Consider the following 27,739-nt stretch of genomic DNA (forward strand, 5'->3'; position numbering starts at 1 on the left):
AGGGTTCCTACCTCTGGGAGCTTCCACAGGCAACATAGGCATAAAAGGAGGATTGGATACCAGTTCACAAATTTCACATCTAGAGTTTCTTGTTTCAGGTCACACAACTAATGAGAGAGTTTGGATAGAGTCACAAACAGTGACAAAAGGGCCAAGCTGGCCCAAGTTGATGAATTACATCAATAAACATTCAAACCACAGCCTTTCTCATCAGTAGAGGTGTAAGCCTATGGGCAGGGGCTATAAGTGAAGGGGTAGGAAGTCAAGGGCCACGGAAAACTTCCTGACTTTTGGGTCAAGATCAGATTCTGGTTAATCAAGGAGGGCTTCCAGGAGGAGGGTCTGGGGCTTCTGGGAGCCTCCAATGAGGCTCAGTTGCTCTCGTTTTTTCATCCCTATCTCAACAATCAACTTTTCTCAGTACAAAGGGATATAAAACGGGCTCCGACTCTACGGATGGGTGATTGGGGTCATCTCCCCACGTTTTTCACGATCTGAGGACTGGTCCCTTTAAGGCATCGAAACTCAGTGAACGTTCTACGGCCGGCCTAGCGGTCTTCCCGAGGCGCGCTTACGTCACCTTTCGGGGAAGCGGCTGACGTCAGCGCGTCCTCGGCGGGTGGGGGCGGAGCCATGACTCACCCGGCCGGCGGCCCTGGCCCGGCTGCACAGAGTGCACGTGAGCGCGCGTCGCGCTCGTTTCTAATTTTAGCTCCGGCGGCCCTGGTGGGGTCCGGCGAGGTAAAGGCGGGCAGAGGGGACGTGGGGGCTGGGGGTGCGGTTCTCCCGGTCCCTTGCTGCCCGCTGTTGGTCCTCCTGGAGGACGGGTCCCGGCCTGAGCCGCTGGAACGCCGGCGCTTCCTTAGGCCAGGGCGAGGGGTCTCCTCCGCGTGCCAGCCCAGCCCTGAGCTCAGCGTAGGCGTTCAATAAACGAATTGGGGTTCCCTCCTAAATGCGACTCGGGACTTCCCAGAGAGGGCTAGGGTTCTGGAAAGTTCCCTGGTGGATGGGGTGCGGTGTGGACTGAAGTCAGAACAGGAGCGGGGCTCGGCGAGGGCTCGGGCAGGCGGTGTGGACCGAGCCCATCGGGGCGTCGGTCCTAGGTGACCTCGGTGGGGCGGTCGCTCAGCCTTTATGAGCGGGGCCCCGGGCTTGTCCGGCGTCGCCAACAGTGGTTTGGGGGGGGCGGCCGGGCCCCCACTGAGCCGCCGTGTCTGAATCAGTGGCAGTGGTAGGGATGGTGCCTTCGGTGGTGTGAAGGCTGTCCAGGGGTCGGGCTAAGCTCAGAGGCCTGAAGGTCACCGGTTAAGGAGACAGCGCCCAAAACAGGCGCTGCATCCTGAGCCCTGGGAGTACCGAGGTGACCTTCCAGGAATCAGATAAAAGCTTCGTTTTAAAGGAAGCAGGGCCAGACGTCTTATAAAATCGACACTTTCCCGTTCTTTGGGGCGGGGGGAGGCCGGAGGCGGGGAGGGAGTTATGGAAAGAAGCTGTCAGCGTAAAGTGAACTACAATTTTGACTTTGCAGAGCGGTCTGACGTATCACAGTGACCTGCATTCTGTTGGTGTGGCATCCTCAGGTTTCACAGGGATTGTCTGTGTAGGCAGCTTATAAAACAGTGTTCAAGGAACCTTTGACCTTATTAGGTGAAGGGTGTTAGATGTTACAAAAGAATATTAAATAGAATGATAAACTGGGAATGTCAGATGGTAGTAGGGGAACATTTTCTAATTGTTGGATCATTCAAATTTGTAATGCAAGTTTTTGAAGGCTATAACCTTAAAAAAAAACCTTTTCATATGCCCTTTTCTTAGAAAGAAATGGTGGAAAGTTGTGGAATAAAGGTAGCTTTTAGCATTATGACATGAATGAATGACAGAAATCCATAAATCAAATGTGTAGTTTTCATTTCTTTTTTCCAGAAATACCACATTGGCCTTGGTAAATTGGAGATTTTTCAGATATAAATATGGAAACTGCAAGAGTTTAGGGCATTATTCCTTATTCGGTATCCATCTTAACAGTTTAAAAAGGACTAACAGTTTACAATCCAACAACTGAATACATCCAGAGGTATGTGTAGTGTTTTATATTGTTCTATAGCAACAAAAGTCTCTTTGTTCTAATTTTGGGGAGTTGCTACCACATATTCCTCAGTGTAATGCGTATTTGGGGAGGGACTTAAATTGAGCAGGTGTGAATGATGATGAATCATGTTCTCAAACTGAGCTAATTTCCCTTTGTGTGGGTTATTGTTGTGTGTGTATATAATAGATTATAAGAACCTGAATGTAAAGTTTTCACATTCAGAAATTAAGGTTTTTAGTCTGGAAATTGAGTTCTTGCTTTAAAAATACTAACCTTGGAATGGACCACCTGCATCCTGAAGACAGCCTGTTAGCGTTTCTGTGAAGTCTTCCCTTTCCCCAAGTTGTCCCTGCTTTCTTTGAGTCACATCTGTTATTCGGTTGTTCACTGTGCTGTGATCGTTCACTTACGTGTTTCTCCCACTAGACTAAACTCTTGGGGCTATGAACTAGTATCTATCTTTGTATCTCTAGCATCTAGAATAGGGCTAGCATGTAGTAAGAGCTACAGTTTTTGTAGTTTTGTTTCATTGAGTAAATGTGAGTTTTCCAAACCAGATTGCCCATTTGGGGAAGGGAGAGTTTTTTTTTTATAGTTGAGAGGACTGGGCAGTGGACCTATATTGCTGCTGTAGGGGACATGGTTCCCTTCTTTTCCAGGCCCACCTTAACCTCTCCCCCAGTCCCACCACCACCACCCATGAGGAAGGAGCCAAGGCAAATAAAACCAACGACCAGACTCTTAAGTTATTTTGGGATCTCAGTAGTGTGCTGTAGTTTTAGATGCAAGATGATAGAACTTTGTCTGCTCTCCAGGCCAGAACTAATCCACACACTGGCATTAGTCAGGTTCTTTTCACAGAGGAATTGGCCAGTCTTTACTCTTTTAAAAAATGGGAATTTCAGAACCTCCACTGCATCTGTGGATAGTTAAGACTGGTTGCTAAATGAAATGTTTACATTTGAAATGGAATCAGTTTCTGCACAATGATATTTCATGCTTATCCTGAGAAAAGATTTAAGAATATAAAATGAAGATATTATTCTCTTCCTTAAAATTGTCAAAAGGAGGGGATATTTACAATAAAGCGTTACTAGCCAAAACTCTTAGTAAACTGGAATTGATGCCACACTTAATTTTATGAAAGGCTGACAGCAAAATAAATTGCTATGAGAGATTTAGTTTTGAAAATACATCATGCATTACAGTGATTACTAGTATTTTCTGTAAAAACTCAGTACCACTGCGACATCCTAAATCAGAAGGGCCACATTTTTACATCCACTGTGTTTAAGTCAAGAAAAAATGATGTATATTTGGAAGATTTTTTAACAAGATTTTTTTTTTTTTTTGCTGTACGCGGGCCTCTCACTGTTGTGGCCTCTCCCGTTGCGGAGCACAGGCTCCGGACGCGCAGGCTCAGCAGCCATGGCTCACGGGCCCAGGCGCTCCGCGGCACGTGGGATCTTCCCAGACCGGGGCACGAACCCGCGTCCCCTGCATCGGCAGGTGGACTCGCAACCACTGCGCCACCAGGGAAGCCCTTTTAACAAGATTTTAATTAGGGTTTTAGAAAGTGGTTCAGCTGAATTTTCCCATACAAAGAGTTACATGAGAGAGATGAAACAGAGAAGTAGCTTTCGTGATAATAGGGGAGAACACTAGAAGGAAAGAACAAGGGACTCTTTGCTGTTGACTAGGTAAAGCTTTGACAATTCCTACACATGTTCCTACCACCCTCACCAAAAATACATCTTTAGGTCCTGTTTTACCTGCATTTTTTCCTCAAAAGAGAGCCTTCTGTAATAATAATAAAAATAATGTCGACAACAAGTTCTATTTATTGATCACTATGTGTCAGATACTGTGCTCAATGCTTTGTGAAATTATTTCAGTTAATCCTTGCTACAATCCTGTGCTAAATGGATTTTTAATTATTTCCATTTTATAGGCTCAGGGAGGTTAAAGGGCTTGCTTAAGGTCACATAGTTATTAAGAAACAGCCATGATTTGAACCCAGGTTGTGTTAGGGTTCTCCAAAGAAACAGAACCAATAGGATGTGGATATATGTGTGTGTATATATAATATATACATATAGAGAGAGATTTATTATAAGGATATAAGGAATTGGCTCATTTGCTTATGGAGGGTGGCAAGTCCCAAAATCTGCAGGGAGAATTGCAATCTGGAGACCCAGGAGAGCCAAAGGTATCATTCCATTCTGGGTCCAAAAGGCGGGAAAAAGCCGATGTTCCAGTTTGAAGGCCATGAGGCAGGAAGAATTCCCTCTTACTCGAGGAGTCAGCCTTTTTGTCTCTTCAGGCCTTCAACTGACTGAGGGCCACCTACGTTATACAGGGCAATCTACTTTAGTCGTCTACCAATTTAAGTGTTCATCTCATTGAAAACCCACCTCACAGAAACGCCCAGAATAATATTTGACCAAATATCTGGTTAATAAATAAGTTATCATTCAGATCCATTTGATTTCCAAAGCTCATGCTTTTAATGTTATTTCACAATGTCTCCCTCCCACTCTAGGTTTCGCAAAGTAGCTTTAACCCTGGATCTTTTCCCCTCTCACCTGGAATGTCTATCAAAGTTCACCCCACTCATACCAGATGAACACCTAATTAGTGCAGGTGTTTGAATATCAGTAACCAACTCAGAATCCCTTTCCCAATAGCACACACAACACAGCCATTTTCTTCCTTACAATAACTTCCCAGCCTCCTGATTATACTCCAAGCGTTCTGATTTTCTATGCATGTAACTCTGAACTAATTCCCACCACACTAGCAAGTCTTACCTGACTCCTTCTTCATCCTCTTCCTTGACATCTTTGAAGACACCAAGCCCTGATGGTACAGCCCAGCGAGCCCGTGAGCTTCCCTTCTCTCAGCTCCCTCCTTAGGACCAACCTTTCTTATCGTTTACTCTTGACTCCTGCCATCATTGTCACTGTCATTTTAGAACTCTAACCTCTACCCCTCCCCCCAAAAGAAGGAACTCACTGCGGGGATTTCACTTGGTTGAGTCTTGTGAACCCACATCCCAGAGATTGCTTATTTAAAAGTACTTCCATGATCTATGTACTTTTAATAAATACTGTTTATTAAATTTATTTACTTGGTTACCATTTTAGAAAGAATAAAAATTCTTAGGGTAATTTTTGCCTAATTGGCACTGTTCTCCTGCATCCTAGGACATCTTATACAGTTATCGTGGATATCATTATGCCAGTCCTTCAGCATTTTTTCATGAACAGTTTCAGAGCATTTGTTTTTAGCAAGTTAATTGTCCTTTAATATCCAGATAGTCATTTCTAACAAAGTAATGCTTTGCATACTTTCTGTCTCATAGATATTTATGCTGTTTTTCATTGTTACGTATTATTAAGATAAAAACATTAGAAAACATTCAAAAAAACACATGGACAAAATCAGATTTTTATTGACATTCAAGAGATACAGTCAAGCCTGACAAGCTTTTAAAACTGAAAATTTTAAGACAGATTTTGGAAGATGAGCTGCTTTGAGAGAGGGCAGTTGTTACAGAGAGTTGTCACATATTATCACTTAAGGGATAGTTCATTCTTCCAAAAGTTAATTTACCGAGCACAACACACTTAAAAGGGTATTTTTATCAAAGCCACAAATAAAAACACATTCCTCTCCCATATTAGAAAAAAATCAGGTATGTATTTTTTGATTGACAGTTGACATCTGCCACAGATATATTACTTTAATCAAGGCAAGAGAACTCTTCTTGTTAAACAGTATATTTCTTATAGGTTTTCCAGGGCTTGGAATTACATTACCTCTCCTAATTTAAATTGACTTGGTGGCCTTTGGTATGTCTGGGAGAATAAAAACAGGGGATATTAAAGTAGGAATCATAAAAATCTGAGAAGTTTGATGTGTAATTTGGTACTATTTTTACAAGCCAAATTCCAGTGGCAGGGAAGTGACTTTGGACTCTAAAACAATTCTGAGGCTGGGTCCTTTGTAAATAGTTTCTTGGGTGTATTTGCTTCTATTGAAGCTTTAATAAAGAAGAGACATCACTTAATTACCCTTTTCTGTGTTCTTAATAGTGTTTTTTTAAAACCCAGTTTTGTTGAAAACAATCATTTCTTTTTCTTTGCCTTTTTTGGAAGCTGAGCTACAATTATGTTTTAGAACGCAGTTGAATCTATCAAGTAATGAAGCTAACTGGTAATTTTTTGTCCTTAAGTATTAAATGAGGAGTTTTCAGCATACTATGTAAGCAGGATTTATGGTAGTATTCTGGAAGTTTAAATCTTTGAAATTTTTAAGAGACTTAGATTGTAATTTTCTGAGATTTAAAAAAAAATAGCATTGCTTTAACAACATTATGGTTATAATAAATGTTTTACAATCCAAATCCTTATTTTTAAAAAATATAACATTTTAATATCCTATTTTAAAATATTGATATATTTATTGAATTATATAACATTGGATTATTAGCATTATAAATAAATACAAAAATTTACTAGACCTGCTTTACTTACAAAAATAAAATTGGTCTTGTAACCTAAATTGTAAATTGTGTTTTAAATTTTGTTTTACTTTTAGCTGGGTAGTTAAGAGTTCAGGCTTTTTTTTTTTTTTAAGTCGGGTGTGTACTGAGGTAATTTACATGTAATAAAATTCATCATTTTAGGTATAAAACCTATGAATTTTGACAAACACAGTCATATAATCATTTCCACAATAAAGGCAGAACATTTCCGCCACCCCAGAAAGCTGACTTGTGCCTGTTGTAGTCAATCATTTTCCTGAAAATAGAATTTAAAAGTAAATTAATGAAATAAGACTTTAAAAAACATAGCTGGTACACTGGTTTGGGGGCCATTATTGTAAGCTGGATGATAACTTTAGTGGGAAGGAAAATGTAATGGAAACAAACCTAAGATTTTTAATATATTACTCTAAAATGATTGGGTAGAAGTGTTACAAACAAAACATAAAGGACTGATTTTATTGTGTTTTAGTCCATCTCCCTGATGTATGTTTACTTTTCTTCACTCTATGTCCATCTCCCCAAATATCCTGATGTGCCTAAATCCTTAAGACATTTTCTCTTGCAAGCTTGTATTTTAGTCTTTTCAGTGAATATTAAAAGTGGAATATTGTTTCTGCCCACCTGAAATAAGCAACGGCAAGGACCATGTCATCTTCATTTGTTTATTACCATCTCTTCCATAGAAAAGAAGCTGAAATATTTGTTAAATGGATGAAATTTTACTTTCACTTGGATGGTTTCAAGCTGAGCAGAGAGTGATCTGGGAATGACTTGGATTTTCTCAAGTAAATTTTGAGAGTATTGTTAATACTAGATTAAAACTTAAAACTCATTTAAAAACCTAGGTTTTAGAGTTGGATCTAAATTTGAATACTGCCTTTGTCATTTAGCTATGAAACTTCAGGCAAATTCATTTCTCTTAACATTGGTTTTCCTATCTATAAAAGTCAGAATAAAAAAAATGAAACAAAATACATGTCTCATTAAAACTCTATGAGGGGGCTTCCCTGGTGGCGCAGTGGTTGAGAGTCCGCCTGCCGATGCAGGGGACACGGGTTTGTGCCCCGGTCCGGGAAGATCCCACATGCCGTGGAGCAGCTAGGCCCGTGAGCCATGGCCGCCGAGTCTGTGAGTCCGGAGCCTGTGCTCCGCAATGGGAGAGGCCACAACAGTGAGAGGCCCACGTACTGCAAAAAAAACAAAAAAAACAAAAAAACCCAAAAAAAACAAAAACCCTCTATGAGGGAGAATTTGAGATTAAAGCACTTGGCACAGTGTCTTGCTCATAGCTTAATTCTTTAAAAAAATTTTTTCATTGAGGTATAGTTGACTATAGTTGTGTTAGTTTCAGGTGTACAGTGAAGTGATTTAGCAATATGTATATTCTTTTTCGGATTCTTTTCCACTATAGGTTATTACAAGATATTGAATATAGTTCCCTGTGCTATATAGTAGGTCCTTGTTGTTTATCTATTTTAAATATCTTAAAAAATATGTTTGTTTATTTATTTATTTGGCTGCACTGGTCTTTGTTGCGACATGCGGGATCTAGTTCTCTGACCAGGGATCAAACCAGGGCCCCCTGCGCTGGGAGCATGGAGTCTTAGCCACTGGACCACCAGGAAAGTCCCTATCTATTTTATATATACTAGTGTGTATCTGTTAATCCCAAAGTCCTAATTTATCCCTCGACTACCTTCCCCTTTGGTAACCATAAGTTTGTTTTCTATGAGTCTGTGAGTCTGTTTTTGTTTTGTAAATAAGTTCATTTGTATCATATTTTAGATTCCACATATAAGTGATATCATGTAATATTTGTCTTTCTCTGTTTGACTTCATTTAGTATGATTATCTCTGGGTTCATCCATGTTGCTGCAAATGGCACTATTTCCTTCTTTTTATGGCTGAGTAATATTCCATTGTGTGTGTGTATATATGTGAATATATATATATATATACACACACACACACACACACACACACACACACACACACCCCACATCTTCTTTATCCATTCATCTGTTAATGGACATTTGGCTTGATTCCATGTCTTGGCTATTGTAAATAGTGCTGCTATGAACATTGGGGTGCATGCATATTTTCAAATTAGAGTTTTTGTCTTTTCCAGATATATGCCCTGGAGTGGAATAGCTGGATCATATAGTAACTCTATTTTTAGTTTTTTAAGGAAGCTCCATACTGTTCTCCATAGTGGCTGCACCAATTTTCATTCCCACCAACACAGTGTAGGAGGGTTCCCTTTTCTCCACACCCTCTCCAGCATTAATTATTTGTAGACTTTTTGATGGCCATTCTGACTGGTGTGAGGTGATACTGCATTGTAGTTTTGATTTGCATTTCTCTAATAACGATATTGAGCATCTTTTCATGTGTCTGTTGGCCATCTGTATGTCTTCTTTGGAGAAATGTCTATTTAGGTATTCTGCCCAGTTTTTGATTGGGTTGTTTGTTTTATTGATATTAAGCAGTATGAATTGTTTGCATATTTTGGAAATTAATCCCTTGTTCACGTCATTTGCAAATATTTTCTCCCAGTCTATAGGTTATCTTTTCATTTTGTCTATGGTTTCCTTTGCTGAGCAAAAGCTTTTAAGTTTAATTAGGTTCCATTTGTTTATTTTTGCTTTTATTTCCATTACTTTAGGAGATGGATCCAAAAAAATATTTTTGTGATTTATGTCAAAGAGTGTTCTGCCTGTGTATTCCTCTAGGAGTCTTATAGTATCTGGTCTTACATTTATGTCTTTTTAAAAAAATTTTATTTATTTATTTTTGGCTGCATTGGGCCTCATTGCTGCACTGGGTCTTTGTTGCTATGTGTGAGCTTTCTCTAGTTGCGGCAAGCAGGGGCTACTCTTCGTTGTGGTGTGCAGGCTTCTCATTGCAGTGGCTTCTCTTTTTGTGGAGCGTGGGCTCTAGGTACGCGGGCTTCAGTAGTTGTGGCGTGTGGGCTCAGTAGTTGTGGCTCGTGGGCTCTAGAGCACAGGCTCAGTAGTTGTGGCACACGGACTTAGTTGCTCCACGGCATGTGGGATCTTCCTGGACCAGGGATCAAACCATGTCCCCTGCACTGGCAGGTGGATTCTTAACCACTGCACAACCAGGGAAGTCCACGTTTAGGTCTTTAATCCAGTTTGAGTTTATTTTTGGGTATGATGTTAGAGAATGCTCTAATTTCATTCTTTTACATATAGATGTTTAGTTTTCTATTTGTAGACTTTTTTTGTTGTTGTTGTTTTTTTTGGCGGTACGCAGGCTTCTCACTGTTGTGCCCTCTCCCGCTGCGGAGCACAGGCTCCGGACGTGCAGGCTCATCGGCCATGGCTCACGGACCCAGCTGCTCCGTGGCATGTGGGATCATCCCAGACCGGGGCACGAACCCATGTCCCCTGCATTGGCAGGCGAACTCTCAACCACTGCACCACCAGGGAAGCCCTATTTGTAGACTTTTTAAGATGGCCATTCTGACCTGTGTGAGGTGATACTTCATTGTAGTTTTGATTTGCATAAGAAATATATTTTTAAAATAGATTTTGAACTAACCTTTAGAAAGATAAATTTTTGTGCTATTATCTCTTTTGTGTCCAGTAGAATATGTTTATTTACACATAAATAGCTAAATCACTGACATCCTAAAATTCAAAACCTTAAAAGTAGACTTCTGTTTGTATAGTATTATTAACTGTTCTTTTCCAGGAAGCTTATTAATAAGATTATTTTTCAAAGTAATAAACTGCCTGCCTGCCACTTACAGGCCCGTTATTACTGTGCTAGCATTTCTGTTGTCTTTAGGAGAGTCTAGAAATGTTTGAAATTGAAGCCTGGAAAATGCCACGGTAGTCCGATAGAGTCCTTGGTAACATTTTTATTCTCACCTGAAGTAAATTACTATATATTAAATGGAGATTCAATGAAATAATATTTCTTCACAGTTATATCTACATTTAGCATTGCTATAAAAACATATCTAGCCAGTTTTTTTATTTTTCATGACTACTATTAATTTTTGGCTCTCTTTAAAAATAGAAAAATGTTTTTCGCAAATTTAATATGACTTATAAACAATGGTCTCTGAAGTACTGATTGACATATTCCTGTAACTATAACTCATAAATTTAGAAATAATCTTTGTAAGTGAGAAAATGTCACAGATTTTAAAGAGCTTTTTCCTTTGTAAAGTTTTCCCCAAATTTAGCAAACTATTATGACTTCAGAAAAATCTATACATTAAAAATTTTCAGGAGTGACATCAGCAAGATGGCGAAGTAGGAAGCCCTGGACCCTTCTTCCCCTGCAGACAAACACACCAATTCAGCAACAGTTCATGAACAAATTCACTTTGTGAGAAATCCAGAAATTAAATGAAAGGCTCTTGTACCCTGGCTGAGTGCAAAACCAGGCTCACCTAAGCCAATAGGGAGATTCAGGACACCTTCTCACCATCATCCCTGCCCCCAGCATAGTGCCATATAATCAGGAAGAGACCCCATAGCTCCCAACTTCTCCCAGGAAAGGGAAGGCACTGGTTTGTGTATCCAGCACCCCAGCTTTTCAAAGGGGGCTCCCCAGAGGACTGGCTTCTGTTTTGCAGGTCTTGGAACTCTGGGGGCTCTGGTACAGTCTAGCTACCCGATGGAGAATAGAGACAGAGGCTTGGGCTGGTAGATGTCATAGATCCTTTTTCTTCCTCAGCATAGAGTGAACAGATGAAATATTCTAGCTCTCATCTACCCCTTGGGAGGGAAAGAGTAGATCCATGTGTACAGAGAACCAACTTCTCTGGGGTTGATCAAAGAACTAGAATCTGTCTTGCCAGTCTTGGAACTCTGATAGATCTGATGCAATCTAGCTGCTTAGGAGAGAATGGAGATGGGCTGTGGTTTGGGCTAATAGATACAATTGCTACCCCTGGCACAGCACAGAGCAAGTGGACAAAGCTGTAACTTCCTGCTTCTTCTTGGAGAGGGAAAGCGGTGGTACAGGTCCCCAGAATCTCTGGAAGGGCTGACTGATGGGAGTCTTCTCTTGTACAGGGCCAGTCCATGAGGACTGGGAGAGATGCCTGCTTTGTCTATGCACATACACCAATATAGAGAGACAAGGAAAATGAAGAATTAGGCAAAGGTTTTCCAAACAAAGGAGCAAGATAAATCTCCAGAAACCAACCCTAACTAAATGGAGTTATATATTTACCTGACAGAGAATCCAAAATAACTTTCATTAATGATGCTTACTGAGGTCAGGAGAAAAATGCATGAACAACGTGAGAGTTTCAGCAAAGACACAGAAAATATTTGAAAGTACCAAACAGAAATCATGGAACAGAAAAACACAATGATTGAACTGAAAAATTCACTAGAGGGGTTCAAGAGCAGAAGAAAGGATCAACAAACTCAAAGACAGGTCATTATTGGAAATAATTCAGTCAGAGGAGGAAAAAAAGAATGAAAGAGAGTGAAGAAAGCTTAAGGGGCTTAGGGGACTTATAGGATAATCAAATAGATTAATATACACATTATGAGAGTCCCAGAAAGAGAAGAGATGGGGAGAGAAAGGACCAGAAAGCTTATTAAAAGAAATAATATCTGAAAACTTCCCAAATCTGGGGAAGGAAATGGATGTCCAGATCCAAGAAGCACCCTGCCCCCCCCAAAAAAAGATTAAGATAAACCCAAAGAAACCCACACTGAGACACATTGTAATCAAATTGTCAAAAGTCAGAGACAAAGAGAATTTTGAAAGCAATAAGAAAAAAGTAACTTGTCACATATAAGACTATCAGTGGATTTTTCAGCAGAAACCTTGCAGGCCAAAAGAGAGTAGAGTGATATATTCAAAATGCTGAAAGAAAAAAAAGAAAGCCAACCAAGAATACTCTGTTCAGCAAAACTGTGCTTTAGAAATGAAGGAGAGCTAAAGATTTTCCCAAATAAAAGCTGAGGGAACTCATGACTTCTAGACCTACCTTACAAGAAATGCTAAAGGGAATTCTTCAAGTTGAAATGAAAGTGTGCTAAGTAGCAACATAATAGCATAAGAAAGTATGAAACTGTGGTAAACATAAATGTAAATGTAATAAATGTAAAAAATAATAAAGATACTTAGATATAAATTGTGACAACAATAACATAAAGTGTGTGTGGGAGATGTTAAATTATGCAGTTTTTGTATGTGATTGAACTTAAGTTGTTATCACCTTTATTTTTTAATTTTTTAACTTTTTTGTTCTGACAGAAATATTTTTCTCATAAAGTGTGACCAGTAGTATGCTACTGTGATTTAAAAATTTTTTTTATTAGATCTTTATTGGAGTATAATTGCTTCACAATACTCTGTTAGTTTCTGTTGCACAACGGAGCAAATCAGCCATATGCATACACATGTCCCCATATTCCGTCCCTCTTAAGCCTCCCTCCCATCCCCCGATCCCATCCCTCTAGGTTATGGGAAAGCACTGAGCCGATCTCACTGTGCTATGCTGCTGCTTCCCACCAGCCAACTATTTTACATTCGGTAGTGTATATATGTCGATGCTACTCTCACTTTGCCCCAGCTTCCCCCTCCCACGCCATGTCCTCAAGTCCATTCTCTATGTCCACCTCTTTATTTCTGCCCTGCAACTAGGTTCATCAGTACCATTTTTTTTTTTTTAGATTCCATATATATGTGTTAGCATATGGTATTTGTTTTTCTCTTTCTGACTTACTTCACTCTGTATGACAGACTCTAGGTCCATCCACTTCACTACAAGTAACTCAATTTAGTTTCTTTTTATGGCTGAGTAATATTCCATTGTATATATGTGCCACATCTTCTTTATCCAGTCATCTGTTGATGGCCATTTAGGTTGGTTCCATGTCCTGGCTATTGTAAATAGAGCTGCAATGAACATTGTGGTACATGGCTCTTTTTGAATTATGGTTTTCTCAGGGTATATGCACAGTAGTGGGATTGCTGGGCCATATGGTAATTCTATTTTTAGTTTTTTAAGGAACCTCCATACTGTTTTCCATAGTGGTTGTATCAATTTACATTCCCACCAACAGTGCAGGAGGGTTCCCTTTTCACCACACCCTTTCCAGCATTTATTGTTTCTAGCTTTTTTGATAATGGCCATTCTGACCAGCATGAGGTGATACCTCATTGTAGTTTTGATTGCATTCCTCTAATAATTAGCGATGTTGAACATCTTTTCATGTGCCTCTTGGCCATCTGTATGTCTTCCTTGGTGAAACGTCTGTTTAGGTCTTCCACCCATTTCTTAACTGGATTGTTTGGTTTTTGGTATTGAGCCCCATAAGCTCTTTGTATATTTTGGAGATTAATCCTTTGTCTGTTGTTTCATTTGCAATTATTTTCTTCCATTCTGAAGGTGCTCTTCTTGGCTTCTCTATGCTGTGCAAAAGCTTTTAAGTTTAATTAAGTCCCATATGTTTATTTTTGTTTTTATTTCTGTTACTCTAGGAGGTGGGTCAAAAATGATCTTGCTGTGGTTTATGTCAAAGATCTTTCTGTGGTATATGTTTCCTCTAAAAGTTTTATAGTATCTGGTCTTACATTTAAGTCTTTAATCCATTTGGAGTTTTTTTGTGTGTGTGTATGGTGTTAGGTAGTGTCCTAATTTCATTCTTTTACATGTAGCTGTCCAGTTTTCCCAGTACCACTTACTGAAGAGGCTGCCGTTTCTCCATTGTATGTTCTTGCCTCCTTTGTCATAAATTAGGTGCCCATTTGTGCGTGGGTTTATCTCTGGACATTCTGTCCCTTACCATTGATCCATATTTCTGTTTTTGTACCAGTACCATACTGTCTTGATTACTGTAGCCTTGTGGTATAGTTTGAAGTCAGGGAGCCTGATTCCTCTAACTCCGTTTTTCTTTCTCAAGATTGCTTTGGCTATTCGGTGTCTTTTGTGTTTACATACGAATTGTAAATTTTTTGTTCTAATTCTGTGAAGAATGCCATTGGTAATTTGATAGGGATTGCACTGAATCTGTAGAGTGCTTTGGGTAGTATAGTCATTTTCACAATATTGATTCTTCCAATCCAAGGACATGGTATATTTCTCCATCTCTTTATGTCATCTTTGATTTCTTTCATCGGTGTTTTATAGTTTTCTGAGTACAAGTCTTTCACCCCATTAGGCAGATTTATTCCTAGGTATTTTATTCTTTTTGTTGCAATGGTAAATGGGAATGTTTCCTTCATTTCTCTTTCTGATTTTTCTTTGTTGGTGTATAGGAATGCCAGGGATGTATGTGCATTAATTTTGTATTCTGCAACCTTACCAAATTCATTGATTAGTTCTAGTAGTTTTCTGGTGGCATCTTTAGGATTTTCTATGTATACTATCATGTCACCAGCAAACAGTGACAGTTTTACTTCTTCTTTTCCAATTTGTATTCCTTTTATTTCTTTTTCTTCTCTGATTGCTCTGGTTAGGACTTCCAAAACTATGTTGAATAAGAGTGGCGGGAGTGGACATCCTTGTCCTCATCTTAGTAGAAATGCTTGCAGTTTTTCATCATTGAGTATGATGCTTGCTATGGGTTTGTCATATATGGCCTTTATTATGTTGAGGTAGGTTCCCTCTATGCCCATTTTCTGGAGAGTTTTTATCATAACTGAGTGTTGAATTTTGTCAAAAGCTTTTCTGCATCGATTGAGATGATCATATGGTTTTTATTCCTTAATTTGTGAATGTGGTGTATCACACTGATTGATTTGCATATATTGAAGAATCCTTGCATCCCTGGGATAAATCCCACTTGATCATGGTGTATGATCCTTTTAATGCGCTGTTGGATTCTGTTTGCTAGTATTTTGTTCAGGATTTTTGCATTTGTGTTCATCAGTGATATTGGTCTATAATTTTCTTCTTTTGTGATATCTTTGGTTTTGGTATCAGGGTGATGGTGGCTTTGCAGAATGAATTTTGGAGTATTCCTCCTCTGAAATTTTTTGGAAGAGTTTGAGAAGGATTGGTGTTAGCTCTTCTCTAAATGTTTGATAGAATTCGGCTGTGAAGCCATCTGGTCCTGGACTTTTGTTTGTTGGAAGATTTTAAATTATGGTTTCAATTTCATTACTTGTGATAGGTCTGTTTATATTTTCTAATTCTTCCTGATTCAGTCTTGGAAAATTGTACCTTTCCAAGAATTTGTCCATTTTTTCATGGTTGTCCATTTTATTGGCATATAGTTGTTTGTAGTAGTCTCTTATAATCCTTTGTATTTCTGCAGTGTCAGTTGTGATTTCTCCTTTTTCATTTCTAATTTTATTAATTTGCATCCTCTCCATTTTCTTCTTGATGAGTCTGGCTAAGGGTTTATCAATTTTGTTTACCTTCTCAAAGAGCCAGCTTTTCGTTTATTGATCTTTGCTATTGTTTTCTTTGTGTCTATTTCATTTATTTCTGCTCTGATCTTTCTTTCTACTGAGTTTGGGTTTTCCTTGTTCTTCTTTCTCTAGTTGTTTTAACTGTAGGGTTAGATTGTTTATTTGAGATTTTTCTTGTTTCTTGAGGTGAGATTGAATTGCTATAAACTTCCCTCTTAGAACTGCTTTTGATGTGTCCCACAGGTTTTGGGTTGTTATGTTCTCATTTTCATTTATTTCTGTGCATTTTTTATCTCTTCTTTGATTTCTTCAGTGATCTCTTGGTTATTTAGTAGTGCACTGTTTAGCCTCCATTTATTTGTGGTTTTTACAGTTTTTTTTTTTCCTGTAATTGATTTCCAATCTCATAGTGTTGTGGTCAGAAAAGATGCTTGATGCTACTTCATTTTTCTTCAATTTTCTGAGGCTTGATTTGTGACCCAAGATGTGATCTATCCTGGAGAATGTTCCATGTGCACTTCAGAAGAAAGTATATTCTGCCACTTTTGGGTGGAATGTTCTATAAATATCAATTAAATATATTAGGTCTATTGTGTCATTTAAATCTTGTGTTTCCTTATTTATTTTCTGTTTGGATGATCTGTCCATTGGTGTAAGTGAGGTGTTAAAGTCCCCTACTATTGTGTTACTGTCGATTTCTCCTTTCATGGCTGTTAGCATTTGCCTTATGTATTGAGGTGCTCCTATGTTGGGTGCATAAACATTTATAACTGTTTTATCTTCTACTTGGATTGATCCCTTGATCACTATGTAGTGTCCCTCCTTATCTCTTGTAACAGTCTTTATTTTAAAGTCTATTTTATCTGATACAAGTGTTGCTACTCCAGCTTTCTTTCGATTTCCATTTGCATGGAATATCTTTTTCCATCCCTTCACTTTCAGTCTGTATGTGTCCCTAGGTCTGAAGTGGGTCTCTTGTAGACAGCACTTATATGGGCCTTGTTTTTGTATCTGTTTAGCCAGTCTTTGTCTTTTGGTTGGGGCATTTAATCCATTTACATTCAAGGTTATTATTGGTATGTATGTTCCTATTACCATTTTCTTAATTGTTTTGGGTTTGTTTTTGTGGATGTTTTTCTTCTCTTGTGTTTCCCACCTAGAGAAGTTTCGTTAGCATTTATTGTAAAGCTGGTTTGGTGGTGCTGAATTCTCTTAGCTTTTGCTTGTCTGAAAAGCTTTTGACTTCTCCATCGAATCTGAATGAGATTCTTGCTGGGTAGAGTAATCTTGGTTGTAGGTTTTTCTCTTTCATCACTTTAAGTATATCCTGCCACTCCCTTCTGGCCTGCAGAGTTTCCACTGAAAAATCAGCTGATAACCTTATGGGGATTCCTTTGTATGTTATTTGTTGTTTTTCCCTTGCTACTTTTAATATTTTTTCTTTGTGTTTAATTTTTGTTAGTTTGATTAATATGTGTCTTGGTGTGTTTTTCCTACGGTTTCTGCTGTTTAGGACTCCCTGTGCTTCCTGGACTTGGGTGACTATTTCCTTTCTCATGTTAGGGAAGTTTTCCACTATAATCTCTTCAAATATTTTCTCAGACCCTTTCTTTTTCTCTTCTTTTTCTGGGACCCCTGTAACTTGAATGTTGGTGCATTAAGTGTTGTCCCAGAGGTCTCTGAGATTGTCTTCAATTCTTTTCATTCTTTTTTCTTTATTCTGCTCCTTGGCAGTTATTTCCACCATTTTGTCTTCCAGCTCACTTACTCATTCTTCTGCCTCAGTTATTCTGTTACTGATTTCTTCTGGTGTATTTTTCATTTCAGTTATTGTGTTGTTCATCTCTGTTTTTCTTTTGTTCTTCTAGACCTTTGTTAAACATTTCTTGTATTTTCTCAATCCATGCTTCCATTCTATTTCCGAGATTCTGGATCATCTCTGCTATCATTACTCTGAATGCTTTTTTCACGTAGATTACCTATTTCCTCTTCATTTATTTGGTCTAGGAGGTTTTACCTTGCTCCTTCATCTGTGACATTTTTTTTTTTTTTTATGAGTGGGATTATGTTCCTGTCTTACTGGTTGTTTGGCCTGAGGCTTCCAGTGCTGGAGTTTGTAGGCTGTTTGGGTAGGGTAAAGCTGGGTCTTGGTGCTGAGATGAGGAACTCTGTGAGACCTCACTCTGATGAATATTCTCTGGGGTCTGAGGTTCTCTGTTAGTCCAGTGGTTTGGACTTGGAGCTTCCACTGCAGGAGCTTCAGCCTGACCCCTGGCTCATGAGCCAAGGTCCTGCAAACTATGTGGGGTGGCCAAAAAGTAAATAAATAAAAAATAAAAGAGAACAATAACAAAGTAAAAAATAAAATTAGGCTAGGAAACTAACAGATATGTTAGAAACAATATAAAAATATAGATGAATCAACAACTGGAAGGTATATCAGTACCACAATAGTAAGAAAGAGGAGGGAAAAGAAAAAATAATTGGGGGGGGAAGGGCTTGGCTGTGGAGGGCGGGGCCTAAGCAAGGGCAAGTTTTGGGCAGTGGGAGGGGCCTATGCTTAGGACCCACAGGGCTGGAAAAGGCCCTGGGGGCTGTGGGGGTGGGGCTTAGGCTTAAGGAACAGAAGGGGCTCAGGCGTGCTCCCCATCCCTGGTCTCAGAGGGCAGGGGACCTCACCTGGGAGCCCAGCAGGCTTCCTGGGCTCGAGTGGTCAGGGCAAACGCCCTCCTCTCCTCTCCTGCTCCTCCAGTCTGAGAGGGCCCCTCCTGCTTGCATCTCCTGATCTCCCCGGCCTCCCTTCTATGCCCTCAGGACCAGGGTGGCCAGAGGGGAGGGCCTTGGAGGTCAGGGGGGCTGGCCTGGTAGCTCAGCAGGCTCCCAGGGCCCCAATGGGTGGAGCAGATGCCTTCTGCTCCTCTCTCACTTCTCCCAGATGGCTCCTCGCACCTGCCTCTCCTGATCTCCCTGGCCTTCCTATAATGCCCCCAAGAATCCACTGTAAGATATTTTACGTAAGCGCCAAGGTAACTACACACAGCTTAAAAATTCCTATAGAAGTTACAGAAAAAAAGAGAAAAGAATCATGGCATACCAATACAAAAAATCCAAATACAAAGGAAGACAAAAAGAGAGGAAAAAACAGACAAAGAGTTACAGGGCTAACAGCTAACAAATGGCAATAGTATACTTTCCCCTATTAATAATTATTTTAAATAAAATGGCACAGAGTAGCTAAATGCATTAAAAAAAGAAAGACTCAGCTATGTCTGTGTACAAGAAAGTCACTTTAAGGCTGAAAATGAAGGGAAGGAAAGAGTATTCCATGCAAATGGTAACCAAAAGAGGGTGGTGGTGGTGGTGGTGGGGTGCTATACATATATCAGAAAAAATAGACTTTAAGTCAACTGTCACAAGAGACAAAGGATATTATATAATGATTAAAGGGTCAATCCACTAGGAAGATATAACAGTTATAAATATATGCATCCAACATCAGAGCACCTTACTATATAAAGAAAACATTGGCAGAAATGAAGGGAGAAATAAACAGCAATACAGTAATCATAGGAGACTTCAATATCCCATTTTCTGGATAGAACATCCAGATAGAAAATCAGTAAGGAAACAGAAGAGTTGAACAACACTATGACAAATGAAACTAATAGACATATACAGAACATTCTACCCAAAGCAGCAGAATACACATTCTTAAGTGCACACAGATCTTTCTCCAGGATAGATCGCATGTTAGGTCACAAAACAAGTCTTAGCAAATTTAAGAAAATTGAAATTGTGTCAAGTTTCTTTTCTGACCACAATGGAATGAAACCAGCAATCAATAGTGGAAGGAAAACTGGAAAATTCACAAATACAAGTTTCCCTCACTATCTGAAACTATAGTGTTCCTATGAAACCTTTTGTAAGCCAAAATGGTGTAAAGTGAAGAAGCAGTTACCTTAGGACACATCTTGATAATGGATGCACAAAATGAATTAAGATAAAGTACAGGTGCTCACAGGCACAGTTCAAAGCTGTGGTAGTTTGATGTCAAGATGCTGAATAAAGTTTACGGGGAAGAAGCTTTGTGTTGCCTCTCTCACTGCTTGGGGTGCGCACTGCCTCTGTAATGGCTCACTGAAAAACAAGTGCTGAATGCTATTTTCACTTTACGTTTTTTTGTTTTTGTAAAAGTGAAAACCCCCTTCAGATTTCTTTAGGTTAGTGAAAACAAGTACTAATGTAAGTCTTTCATAAAAGTGAAGTGGTGTAAAGCGAACTTTCAAAAAGTTGGGGATACCTGTATGTGGAAATTAAACAGCACATTCTTGGACAGCCTTTTGGCCAAAGAAGAAACCAAAAAAGGAAATTAGAAATACCTCAAGATAAACAAAAATGTAAATAATATACCAAAACTTATGGGATGCAGCAAAAGAAATACTAAGAAGAAAGTTCATAGTGATAAATACTTACATTAAAAAAGAAGAAAGATCTCAAATAAACAACCTAACTACACTTCAAGGAGCTAGAAAAAGAATAACAGACTAAGCCCAAAGTCAGCATAAAGAAGGAAATAAACATTTTATTAGAAATAAACAAAAGAGAAAATAGAAAAAAAGAGAAAAGTCAGTGAAACTACAAGTTGGTTTTGTTTAAAAGATAAAATTGATGAATCCTCAGACTAAGAAAAAAGAGAAGAGTCAAATAGATAAAATCAGAAATGAAAGAAGAGACATTACAATTAATGCTACAGAAATAAAAAGGACTACAAGAAACTACTATGAACAATTATATGCCAACAAACTGGATTACCTAGAAGACATGGGTAAATTCCTGGAAGCATACAATATACCAAGACTACGTAATGAAGAAATAGAAAGTCTGAACAAACTCATGATTGGTGTGGAGATTGAATCAGTAATCAAAAACTTCCCAACAAGTTTGGTTTCACTGGTGAATTCTACCAAACATTTTTTATTTTTACAGCATAAATTCCTTTTATTTATTTATTTTTATATCTTTATTGGAGTATAATTGCTTCACAATGTTGTGTTAGTTTCTGTTGTACAGCAAAGTGAATCAGCTATAAGTATACATATATCCCCATATCCCCTCCCTCTTGAGCCTCCCTATCCCACCCCTCTAGATCATCACAAAGCATCGAGCTGATCTCTCTGTGCTATGCAGCTGCTTCCCACTAGCCATACATTTTACATTTGATAGTGTATATATATATCAGTGCTACTCTCTCACTTCGTCCCAGCTTCCCCTTCCCACACCGTGTCCTCAAGTCCGTTCTCTACGTCTGTGTCTTTATTCCTGCCCTGCCTCAAGGTTCATAAGTACCGTTTTTTTTTAGATTCCATATATGTGTATTTAGATTCCATATATGTGTATTAGCATACTGTATTTGTTTTTCTCTTTCTGACTTACTTCACTCTGTATGACAGACTCTAGGTCCGTCCACCTCACTACAAATAACTCAGTTTCATTCCTTTTTATGGCTGAGTAATAGTTCATTGTATATATGTGCCACATCTTCTTTATCCATTCATCTGTCGATGGACACTTAGATTACTTCCATGTCCTGGCTATTGTAAATAGAGCTGCAATGAACATTGTGGTACGTGACTTTTTTTTTTTTTTTTTTTGCGAGCCTCTCACTGTTGTGGCCTCTCCCATTGCGGAGCACAGGCTCCGGACGCGCAGGCCCAGCGGCCGTGGGCCACAGGCCCAGCCGCTCCGCAGCATGTGGGATCTTCCCGGACTGGGGCACGAACCCGTGTCTCCTGCATCGGCAGGCAGACTCTCAACCACTGCGCCACCAGGGAAGCCCCATGACTCTTTTTGAATTATGGTTTTCTCAGGCTATATGCCCAGTAGTGGAGTTGCTGGGTCATATGGTAGTTCTATTTTTAGTTTTTTAAGGAACCTCCAGACTGTTCTCCATAGTGGTTGTATCAATTTACATTCCCACCAACAGTGCAGGAAGGTTCTCTTTTCTCCACACCCTCTCCAGCATTTATTGGTTGTATATTTTTTGATGATGGCTATTCTGACCTGCGTGAGGTGATACCTCATTGTAGTTTTGATTTGCACTTCTCTAATGATCAGTGATGTTGAGTATCTTTTCATGTGTTTGTTGGCAGTCTGTATGTCTTCTTTGGAGAAATGTCTATGTAGGTCTTCAGCCCATTTTTGGATTGGGTTTGTTTTATTGATATTGAGCTGCATGAGCTGCTTGTATATTTTGGAGATTAATCCTTTGTCAGTTGCTTCATTTGCAGATATTTTCTCCCATTCTGAGGGTTATCTCTTCATCTTGTTTATGGTTTCCTTTGTGTGGAAAAGCTTTTAAGTTTCATTAGGTCCCATTTGGTTTTTTGTTTTGTTTTGTTTTTGTTTCTTGTTGTACATGGGCCTCTCAGTGTTGTGGCCTCTCCCATTGTGGAGCACAGCTCCGGACACACAGGCTCAGCGGCCATGGCTAACGGGCCCAGCCGCTCCACGGCATGTGGGATCTTCCCGGACCAGGGCACGAACCCGTGTCCCCTGCATTAGCAGGCGGACTCTCAACCACTGCACCACCAGGGAAGCCCCCATTTGTTTATTTTTGATCTTATTTCCATTACTGTAGGAGGAGTCAAAAAAGATCTTGCTGTTATCTATGTCAAAGAGTGTTCTGCCTAGGTTTTCCTCTAAGAGTTTTATAGTGTGTGGCCTTACATTTAGGTCTCTAATCCATTTTTTTTTTTTTGTGGTACGCGGGCCTCTCACTGTTGTGGCCTCTCCCATTGTGCAGCAGAGGCTCCGGACGCGCAGGCTCAGCGGCCATGGCTCACGGGCCCAGCTGCTCCGCGGCATGTGGGATCCTCCCGGAATGGGGTATGAACCCGTTTCCCCTGCATTGGCAGGCGGACTCTCAACCACTGCGCCAACAGGGAAGCCCTCTAATCCATTTTGAGTTTATTTTTGTGTATGGTGTTAGGAAGTGTTCTAATTTCATTCTTTTACACATAGCTGTCCAGTTTTCCCAGCTCCACTTATTGAAGAGGATGTCTTTTCTCCCTTTTATATTCTTGCCTCCTTTGTCAAAGATAAGGTGACCATATGTGCGTGGGTTTATCTCTGGACTTTCTGTCCTGTTCCACTGATCTATATTTCTGTTTTTGTGCCAGTACCATACTATCTTAATTACTGTATCTTTGTAGTATAGTCTGAAGTCAGGGAGCCTGATTCTTCCAGCTCCATTTTTCTTTCTCAAGATTGCTTTGGCTATTCAAGGTCTTTTGTGTTTCCATAGAAAATGTAAAATTTTTTGTTTTAGTTCTGTGAAAAATGCCATTGGTAGTTTGATAGGGATTGCATTGAATCTGTAGATTGCTTTGGGTAGTGTAGTCATTTTCACAGTGTTGACTCTTCCAATCCAAGAACATGGTATATCTTTCCATCTGTTTGTATCATCTTTGATTTCTTTCATCAGGGTCTTACAGTTTTCTGCATACAGGTCTTTTGCCTCCTTAGGTAGGTTTATTCCTGGGTATTTTATTCTTTTTGTTGCAGTGGTAAATGGGAGTGTTCCTTGATTTCTCTTTCTGATTTTTCATTGTTAGTGTATAAGAATGCAAGAGATATCTGTGCATTAATTTTGTATCCTGCTACTTTACCAGATTCATTGATTAGCTCTAGTAGTTTTCTGGGTACCAAACATTTAAAGAAGAATTAATACCAATCCTTCTCAAACTCTCCCTAAAATTGAAGATTAGGGAACACTTCCAAATTCATTTTGTGAGGCTAGCATTACTGTGATGCCAAAGACAGATGAAGATACCACAAGGAAAAAAAAAAAACAACTAAATGAAATATCCCTAATGAATATAGATGCAAAAAATCCTCAATAAAATACTAGCAAATCAATCCAACAGCACAGAAATAAATCTATGCATATACAGTGAACTGAATTTGACAAGGATGCCAAGAATATACCATGGCGAAAGGATGGTCTTTTCAACAAATGGTGCTGGTAAAACTGGATATCCACATGCAAAAGAATGAAGTTGGACCCATCTCTTACACCATACACAAAAATCAACTCAAAATGAATTAAATACTTAAATGTAGGACCCCAAACTGTAAAACATCTAGAAGAAAACAGGGGGAAATCTTCATGGCATTGGTCTTGGCAATGATTTCATGGATATGACACTAAAAGCACAGGCAGCAAAAACATACATACATACAACTACATCAAACTAAAAACTTATGCACAACAAAGGAAACAATCAACAGAGTAAAAAGGCAACCTACAGAATGGGAGAAAATATTTGCAAACCATATATCTGATAAGAGGTTAATCTGCAAAATATATGTGATAGTTAATTGTGTCAACTTGACTGGGACAAGAGATGCCCAGATAGCTGGAAAAGCATCATTTCTGGGTGTGTCTGTGTGGCTGTTTCCGGAGGAAATTAGTATTAGAATCAGTAGTGTGAGTAAAGAAAATCTACCCTCACCAATGTGGGCAGGCATCACCCAATCCATGGAGGGCCTGAATAGAGCAAAATGTGGAGGAAGGGTGAATTCCTTTCTTCTTGAGCTGGGACTTCCATTTTCTCCTGCCCTTAGACATCAGAGCTCCTGGTTCTTAGACCTTTGGACTCATACTGAATTATACACCAGCTTTACTGGTTCTCCAACTTGCAGGGGGCACATTGTGGGACTTCTTGGCTTCCATACCCATGTGAGCCAATTCCTATAATGAATCTCCTCATATGTATCTATCTGTATTTGTATCTATATATCTGTATCTATATACTATTGGTGCTGTTTCCCTGGAGAATCCTTAATAATACAATATATAAGGAACTCCTACAACTCAATAGTAAAAAACTAATAACCTGATTAAAAAATAGGCTAAGGATTTGAATAAACAGTTTTGCAAAGAAGACATAAAAATAGCCAACAGACATGAAAAAATGCTCAATGTCACTAATCACTAGGGAAATACAAATCGAAACTACAATGAGCTATCACCTCACGCCTTTCAGAATGGTTATCATTTAAAAAAACAAAAGATGAATGTTTGTGAGGATGTGAAGAAATTGGAACCTTTACATACGGTTTGTGGGAATGCCAAATGGTGCAGCTGCTGTGGAAAACGGTATGGAGGTTCCTCAAAAAATTCCCAGTAGAACTACCATATGATCCAGCAATCCCACTTCTGGGTATCCAAAAGAATTGAAATCAAGATATCAAAGAGCTATAAGCACTCCAGTGTTCATTGTAGCACTATTCACAGTAGCCAAGATGTGGAAACAACGTAAACTTGTTCATCAACAGATAGATGTGATACATATATACATATGTAATGGAATACAACAGATAGATGTGATACATATATACATATGTAATGGAATACATATGTAATGGAATACAACCTAAACTTGTTCATCAACAGATAGATGTGATACATATATACATATGTAATGGAATAATGTTCCATTCCATTACATATGTAATGGAATGGAACATTACATATATACATATGTAATGAAATTCTGCAATCTGCAGCAACATGGATGAACCTTGAGAACATTATGCTAAGTGAAATGTCAGTCACAGAAACACAAATATTACATGATTTCACTAATATGAGTTATCTAAAATAGACTTACAGAATCAAAGAGTGGAGTGGTGGTTGTCAGGGGTTGGGAAAAAGGGGAAATGAGGAGTTATTTATCAACAGGCATAAAGTTTGTTAAGCAAGATGAATAGGTTCTAGAGATCCTCTGTACAATATTGTACCTATAGTCATCAATAATGTACACTTAAAATGTTAAGAGCACATGCTGTGTTAAGAGTCTCATGTTGTGTTCTTACAATAAAAAATTTAAACGACTTTTTAAATGTAATTTTCAGTTGTTGGAATCTTGTATTTTCTCCATCAAAAAGTTCTGACGCTCTCTGCTATATAAAAATTAGCACTTAAATCAGTAGAGAAACTAGTTAACTTGGATGTAAGGAGAAAATCTATAGCCATAGGTGCTTATAGCTAATAACTGACTCATTGCTCTCCACAATCCCATCAAATTCATAAGTATATATTAACACTTTGGTTAAACTGGCTAAAGGCTCTCTTGTATGTCATCTACTTATGGGCAGAACCAATAATATTCTTTGTTCAACTGACTTAAGTTTCTCAGTGTTAAATTCATTTTGTGGATGGAATAGAAATAAAATGTTCTTAAACATTTTAGAAACTGGTAAATTGAAAAACTGTTCAAGTACAATGCTTTTTCAGATCTTTGCTTTCTAAAAATCAACTGACCAGCTACCTGAAATGTAAACATGTGGTACCAAATCTGCCTGCTGCCTCTACTTCTCTTCTCTCCTAGATGGTGAGCTCCTTAAGTGAGAAGTTGTGTTTTTTCACATTTGAAACCTTAGAGCTTATGAAACAGAGACAGCACCCAGTAAATTCTTGAGTGAATTTGAATGACCAACAAATAGCTACAAAAAGTGAATTACTATCACCAGTATTTTGGAATGAATCAGATAAGGCTGTCTACTCTTATCCTTGCTCCTACAATCTCTATTTCATATCCTTGAATAAGCATGGCTCGATTTTGCCTGGATGCTTGGTGTGTGTGTGTAACATGAATGTTTCAATGAGGTACCCACTTTTACACACCCACCCTCTCTTCCATCTCTAGTTTAGGATATTTCTGATACATAGTTTATATGTCCATTGAATAATTTCCCCAAGTAAAGATATATGATTCCTTTATATTGAATTTACAATTTCATACAATTAATTAGTAGAGGGAAAAGATAATCCTAAACTACTTATTTATTTGGCTGCACTGGGTCTTAGTTGTGGCACGTGGAATCTTGCTTGCAGCATGCAGGTTCTTTAGTTGCAGCATGCGAACTCTTAGTTGCGACGTGTGGGATCTAGTTCCCTGACCAGGGATTGAACCCAGGCCCCCTGCATTGGGAGTGTGGAGCCTTAGCCACTGGACCACCAGGGAAGTCCCTAAAACTACTTTTAAAAGAGGGCATTGGCATAGGATGGAGCAAATATCAGACCGCCAGCAATAAACATTCTAAGGGAGTAGGGGCAGGAGTACAACCTGAGCATGGACTTGGGAGACCTGGATTCTGGTACTGGTGCCCCTCTGACTAGATCTGAGATCTATACTGGTCCCTGGGTCCCTGTTTGTGTCCTCATCTGGAAAATGAGGGGGCTCAGTGACCTTTAAGATTCCTTCCAATTCTGTGGTTCTATGCTTCAAATGACTTTTAAATGACAGAGTACTTGATTTGCCAAAACTTAAGCCTTAAGCCTTTTTTGCTTGGCTCTATTGTGCTTTTACCACATTATTGTGATGTAAACATGAGTTTTCAGAATTTCCATTTTTCAGTTGGGAGTCTGGGCCGGGTGACTTTGGGTCATATGATAGATTGCCTAACCTCATTTTAGGCGGTTTCCTTAGATCATCATATGTTTAGGAGGAAAACAAGCTAGTCTCATCAAGACAAGAGAGCTTATTCTACCCACTGTTATGCTGGTCTAATCAGTTATTCCCTAACTTTTTCAGCCAGATTAAATTGAGTAATCCCACTTTTCACATTTCCCCCCAGCCTCTCTTGTTTGCAGTGTTCTTTAGAACAACTGCAAAGTAAAAATCCCTATCCATGCTTCATGGTGTAAGGTCCTATCATAACTCCCTTTTTCC

General features: G+C 39.1%; 1 long non-coding RNA gene across 3 annotated transcripts in view; it reads left to right on the plus strand.

Moving 5' to 3' along the window:
• The first annotated feature begins 637 nt into the window (after positions 1-637).
• Positions 638-27,739, plus strand: part of LOC309831582 — a 78,535-nt gene continuing 51,433 nt past the window's right edge. For all 3 annotated transcript variants that reach the window (XR_014297601.1, XR_014297602.1, XR_014297603.1), the window contains exons 1-2: positions 638-741; positions 1,924-2,074. This is a non-coding gene — a long non-coding RNA (uncharacterized lncRNA). The remainder of the gene's footprint in view (positions 742-1,923; positions 2,075-27,739) is intronic.

The sequence above is a fragment of the Grampus griseus genome (assembly GCF_964374135.1).
Source record: "Grampus griseus genome assembly, chromosome: 1".
Lineage (NCBI taxonomy): Eukaryota > Metazoa > Chordata > Mammalia > Artiodactyla > Delphinidae > Grampus > Grampus griseus.